Source organism: Triticum urartu, chromosome 7A, assembly GCF_056163025.1.
Source record: "Triticum urartu cultivar PI428250 chromosome 7A, HENAU_Tu73, whole genome shotgun sequence".
NCBI lineage: Eukaryota > Viridiplantae > Streptophyta > Magnoliopsida > Poales > Poaceae > Triticum > Triticum urartu.
The window spans coordinates 338,593,211-338,599,230 of NC_141879.1; the positions used below are offsets into that span (position 1 = coordinate 338,593,211).

Genomic DNA, 6,020 nt, shown 5'->3' on the forward strand with positions numbered 1-6,020 from the left:
GAGAAGGCCCTCCCCTTGTACCAGATGATGAAGAAGACCACAAGCTTCGAGTGTACTGGCCCGGCGGACGGGGCCTTCCTCCAGCTCAAGCGGATGCTGTCCATGCCGCCTATCCTGGCTACTCTGGCTACTAAAGAGCCCATGTTCCTCTACAACACTGCTACCAGCCGGGTGGTCAGCACAATGATCGTGGTCGAGCGCCCAGAGGACGGCAGGGCCCAGCCGGTCTAGTACCTGAGCAAGGTGTTGTCTGCCTCCAAGCAGAACTACCCCCACTACTAGAAGATGTGCTAAGGCGTGTACTTTGCCACCAAGAAGCTCAAGAAGTACTTCCAGGAGCGCACCATCACGGTCGTCTGCACTGCTCCCCTTGCCGAGATCATAGGCAACAGAGATGCATCAGGCCGGCTGGAAAAGTGGGCCATCGAGCTGGCTCCCCACACCATCCTCTACTAGCCTCGCACCACCATCATGTCCCAAGCGCTAGCCGACTTCCTAGTCGACTGGGCCGAGACCTAGTACCTGCCACCAACGCCGGATTCTACTCACTGCCAGATGCACTTTGATGTTTCGAGGATGCGCACCAGTTTGGGAGCCTACAGCATCCTCACCTCTCTCAAGGGAGACAAGCTCAAGTACATGCTGCAGATCCAGTTTGCTGCCCTCAACAACGTGGCCGAGTACGAGGCACTCGTCCACGGACTCTGCTTAGCCAAGGAGATCGGCATCCACCGGATTCTGTGCTACAGCGACTCGGACTTGGTGGTCTAGCAGTCGTCTAGCGACTGGGACACCAAGGACGCAAACATGGCAAGCTACCACTTCCTCGTCCAGCAGATCAGTGCGCACTTCGACGGGTGCAAGTTCCTCCACGTGCCACGGACCGACAACGAGCAAGCCGATGTCCTAGCCCGGATCGGCTCCACCCGGCAGGCCATACCAGCAGTTGTCTCCCTAGAGTGCCTGCGCAAGCCGTCTGTCAAGCCTTCACTGGAATCAGAGTCCATCTTAGTGCTGGCTGACCTCGGAGCAGTCGGATCCGGCTCGGGGACTTCAGTAGTCGGCCTGGGGACTTCGGCAAGTGGAGGAGCTGCAGCACTCGAACCCGGCCCCGGGACTGCAGCAGTCGGCCCGGGGACTCCAACGACGCAGCAAGCAGCGGCCGGCTCCGACCCACCGCCTCCCAACCCGACCAGCCTGGTACCGGTTGCTGTCATGATAGTGATAGAAGCACCATCTTGGGCACAACCCATCCTCAACTTCCTGGTGAGCCGAGAGCTACCAACCGACGAGATCTTGGCCCGGCAGGTGCAACGCCGGGCGGCAGCATACACGATAGTCAACAGAGAACTTGTCAGGCGCAGTGTGACCGGTGTCTTCCAGCGCTGCATGGAGCCGGAGAAGGGCATAGCGATCCTAAGGGATATTCATCAAGGCGAATGTGGCCACCATGCCGCCTCCAGAGCCCTCATCGCCAAAGCTTTCTGCCATGGTTTTTTCTGGCCGACTACTTTAGACGACGCCAAGGAGTTGGTCCGCAAGTGCAAGGGGTGCCAGCGCTTCAGCTCCAAGCAATACCTACCGGCTTCTGCACTCAAGACCATCCCCTTACTTGGCCATTTTCCGTGTGGGGGTTGGACATGGTGGGCCCATTCAAGACAACATGCGGTGGCATGACCCATCTGTTAGTTACCGTGGACAAGTTCACAAAGTGGATGGAAGCAAAGCCAATCAAGAAGCTGAATGGTCCAACTGTTGTCACCTTCATTGCGGATATCACCGTTCGGCATCCCGCACAGCACCAGCACCGACAATGGCACAAATTTCACCAAAGGTGCCTTGGCTCGTTTCTACGTGACGCAAGGTATCCGATTGGACTTAGCGTCTGTTGCCCATCCGCAATCAAACGGCCAGGTGGAGCGAGAAAATGGCCTTATCCTATCTGGCATCAAGCCCCGACTGGTTGAGCCTCTGGAGTGCTTGGCCGACTGCTGGATCAAGGAGCTGCCGGCCGTCCTTTGGAGTCTTCGTCCTATGCTAAACAAAGCAACCTGCTTCACACCCTTCTTCCTCGTGTATGGGGCCGAGGCCGTCATCCCAACTGACATTGAGTTTGACTTGCCTCGCGTCACCATGTACACAGAGGCGGAAGCGAAGGAGGCGTGCGAAGACGATGTTGATCTGCTGGAAGAGGCCCGGCTGCTAGCACTCAGTAGGTCCGTCAACTACCAGCAGAGCCTATGCCGCTACCACAGCAGGAAGGTCAAGTCGCGTGCTTTCCGCGAAGGGGACCTTGTGCTCCGGCTGATCCAGTGGACAACCGGCCAGCATAAGCTCTCGGCGCCATGGGAGGGTCCTTTCATCCTCAGCAAGCCCCTGGGCAACGACTCCTACTACCTAATCGACACGCAGAAGCTCAGGGCACGCAAGAGGGACAATCCAGGCCAAGAGACGGAACGACCATGGAACGCGAATCTTCTCTGCCCATTTTACAGTTGATGAAGTGTATACCAGGCTACCTTTGTATTAAGCAAAGACAACATCCCCCCGAGGCGCACTCAGGGGCTAACTTTTTATCTATATGATAAGCTTCACCTATGAATGTGTTCTCTCATTCTTTTGCCCTGGCCAGGTCCGGTCAACTGGCCCGGGGGCCCACCGCCTTGACCTAAGTTGGCACCACCCAATGTCGGCTAAGTAGTGTGCCGATGCCAAAGCCATCTGTTCGCTTTAGCTATAGCTCGCAGCGTGACTGTCGGGCTAGCAAGAGCTAAATGCCGGAAACACCGTGCACACGGAAGATGACTAAGGAAGAACGCCAGTATAGGCCAAGTCGGCCCCTTGCCTCACCCGCTTCTCGCTGGACTAGCTACGCTCTAGGCGGCCAAAGTAACTTGCCTATTCTAAAATAGCCAAGTCCCTAACCCAGCCACAGACCGCAGTGTGCCAGTCCGGCTGGTAGGGCGGCACCTAAAAGAAGACGATAAAAGAAAAAGCCAAATAGAGCAAAGGAAAAACCAAACCCGAACCCGGCAAAAGCACAAGCATGCGTGAAAATAAATTTTTTACATCGCAAAAGGCCCAAGGCCAACATTAAATAGAGTTTGAAATACACCCCCAGTAGGTCGAATTGTGCATGATTAACTTGTTCATTCGAGTGCAAGACAGAAAAACTCAAAAGATAACTAGGCCAGAGGGGCGGAAGGCGGCACGGACGGGTCGGCGGTGGCTGTAGCACCAGTTGACGGGGCGTCCGACTGGCTGGGCCTAGCTTGGTCGGCAGCGGGTGATGTAGTCTCTGACTGCCTGCTGGCTGAAGGCGGAGCAGGCGAGGTCCGCTGGTGATCTCCTCATCTGGGGTGCCATCATCATCGTCCCCGTCCACGCTCTCGACGCCCTCGTCACTGGAGGCGATCTCCTCTGCCGAGTCCTCCCCCACATTCGGGTCCAGCCCGAACCAGGAGGGCGGCACCTCAGTATTGTCTTCCGCCCGCTCCGGGACGAAGACCCTGATGTCGGCATAGTCGGCAAGGGCGGCCGCGTGCTTGACGATCTCGTCATGCTCCGCCTCCAGCTCTAGCCCGGCCTCCTGGCGGAAAGTGGCCAGCTGGGCCAAGCGCATGTCCGGGTACCACGCCTTGACGAACTCCAGTGCCATCCCGATGCCCGCCCATGCCGCACACCTTTCCAAGCCTCGAGCTGCTTGGCCGCCGCCTCCAACCAGTCGGCGGTCCAACTGGGAGTCCGGGGCGCCTGCATGTCTGGCCAGAGTCCCGCCAGGACCTACAACCCGACGAGCTGAAGACGGCAAAACAGGTGGTCGGCTGGCTCAAGGCGCATCTGAATGGCCAAGAGCTGCTCCCCCAGAGTCCGGGGCTAGTTCTGTGGAATATCCGAGCCCGTCCTCCTCCGCTAATCGCGCCACGCCTCAATGGCCTGCCAGATTGGAACAGAGCAACCAGGGAAATACTCTATTCAAAAGAAGACTAAAGAGTTAGAAGTCGGCCCCCTGAAGTGGCTGGCGACTAAGCAATATAGGAAGAAATAATCTACCTTCGAGCATATCCTCAATCACAGAATATCCTTCCGATAGGTACTTCTCTTGGTCAGCCCAGCTCAAGCGCTGGGACTCGAACTCAGCTTTGAGGAGCGCCTCCCCGTCCTTCACCTGCTGGACCTCCTCCTTGTGCTGGGCCGCCAGGTCTGCCAGCTCCATCTCAATTCGGTCGCGCTCTGCGGCCGCCAGGCTACGCTCCTGCTCCTTGGCCTGGAGCTGGCCCCCGAATTCGCCCACGCGCGTCCGCAGCTAGGCGGCGGCCTCTAAAAAAGCAAGAAAGAAGCATCAGCATCAACAAAAATCAAGAAGTCGCCAGAAGATCTGGCCCGACTGCTCAGCAGCCGGCCCGAATCTCGGGGGCTACACCTAGTGGGTGCGCTTGCGCGCCCCCACTAAAAGATGACCTACTTACCACGGCTCTGGTTTAGCATGATAATCCGCTTGGTCAGCAGCTAATTCTGGGAGTTGTAGGTGGCCACACGCAGATTGTATTAGTCCTGCGACAAGAGCTACATTTCAGCATTCAGAAATACGCCTTGAAGTTCCAACCCCCCTGCTCAGCAGCTGGCTTGGAACTCGGGGGCTACACCCAGTGGGTACGCTGGTGCTCTCCCATTGAAGATTGTGAAAAAACAAATAGCAAGGTTGAGAAGTATACCCTGACGGACACCTGCATCGCCAGCACCTCATGCCTAGCCTTCAGAAGGGTGGCACCGTGGGTATTGAACTGGTCCAGGACGTTGTTCACCGTGATGTTCAGGGCGGCCGAGCCAGCTCCTGGCGTCTAACCAGGCGGAGAGGAGCTTGTGGCTTTGGTGTCAGGCACCAACAAGCTCGCGGCCCCAACCTCCATCAGCCTCGGCGCAGAAGCGGCCCGCGATGGGCGTCGGCTTGTCACTAGCTCGGTGCTGGCTAGCGGCACCTTTGGCCCTTCGGGACGGCCGCCACCCTGCCTGTTAGCACACGGCGCGCACCGGGCATGCTCCGGGATGATGGGATCGGTCGCCCCTGCCCTGGCGCCATATGGTCAGCTCCAGCTCCACCAGTCGGCGTCCGATCCTCTACCACCGGTGGCTCCGGCTGCTGTGGGTCGGTGGCCTCCTGAACCGCGGCACTGCCTGGTCGCGTCTACCTCCGCCTGTGCCTTGGCCGTTGCATCCGCCTGTGCCTTGGTTGCGGCCTCGGCCTCCCCCTGCGTCATGCTCGCCGCCTGGGCCTCCAATCGTGCAGCAGCCTCCCGCTCTTCCCGTGCCTCTCCCGCGTTCCCCTTCGTCTCCTCCCGAAGGGTGGTGGATGGGTCCATGCGGCGGTCCTTCTCAGGGCCGCTCGCTGCCCAGATCACCGAGGCAGACGGGACCTGTGACAATGAGAGGGGAGGCCTGCATGGCGAAGCAAGAAAAAGTAAGATGATTGTGAGAGAAAAGCAGCCAAGCCAATACGAAAAGAATCAAGACAAGCAATCAAAACACTTACGCAGACATCATTGGGCGCGACTTCGGGGTCTTCTTGACGGCGGCCACCTACGTGGCATCTTGCCTCTTGGTTGTGGCAGCTGTCGACTTGGTCTTTTTTGTCGGCCGGCTGCCGAACATCTCCCCCTTGGCGTGGCGTTTAGACGCGCCGGGTGCTCCAATCGGCGCCTCGCCTGTCGGCTGCACCGTCGAGGAGCCGGCTCCTGTTCGATCAACGCCTCCAGAGTGGCATTGCCCGTCGCTGTCTTCTTTGTCATCCGGCCAGTCCCGGACTTCACCTCCTCCTGCGCTGCCTCCTGCGGCTACGCCTGCCCCATCGCCGCCCCCTCCGACGGTGTCGTCTTCCTCCAATGCGGCCGCCCCCAGCTCGGGGTCGCCCACGTTGCTCACCTCCCGGTTCAGCATCCATTGGTGGCCGGGAGCCAGCGCAGCAGCTGCCTCCTAGCCGGCAAACTGCTGCACCGCATTCAGGTGGTCAGGACGGATGAAGA

The 6,020-nt window shown here is 58.8% G+C and overlaps 1 pseudogene; it reads left to right on the forward strand.

Moving 5' to 3' along the window:
* The first annotated feature begins 807 nt into the window (after positions 1–807).
* LOC125518777 (uncharacterized) lies at positions 808–2,499 on the forward strand (annotated as a pseudogene).
* The last annotated feature ends 3,521 nt before the right edge of the window (positions 2,500–6,020 follow it).